Here is a 415-nt window from a genome sequence, read left to right as displayed (position 1 = left end):
CACCGTCATTCTATCGTAATTTTGAGGGGCATTGTACTCTGATGTACCGCAAAACCAAAACCAGTGTCTCATCTGGGCGCATTCATTGCCTTCCGAGGTGAAATTTATGGTACTGTATGTTTCCTACCTCAAAGTTTGAGTTTACGTTAAAATATTGTGTATCATTAAGCTGGTAAAAGACCATTTAATTAAGAAGAGCAACCCTAAAGTATTCAAGTGGCCAATTAAGTGATATGTGGTAGAGTTGCGGCTGTTAAAAATTATTTCAAAAACTTAATTATAAAAAAAACAAACAAAAAAAAAACAAACTTTAAACTGTAGTATAGTGACCTAAGATACTCGGATATGTCTGTTTAGGTTGACGCTAAAGACATATGGATCCGCCCTTGCCAAGATTTCTTTCTTTGTGTAAATT

This window comes from Biomphalaria glabrata, chromosome 2 (genome assembly GCF_947242115.1).
Source record: "Biomphalaria glabrata chromosome 2, xgBioGlab47.1, whole genome shotgun sequence".
Taxonomy (NCBI): Eukaryota; Metazoa; Mollusca; class Gastropoda; family Planorbidae; genus Biomphalaria; species Biomphalaria glabrata.
The sequence above is the reverse complement of the archived record's forward strand: the minus strand, read 5'-3'. Positions refer to the sequence as shown.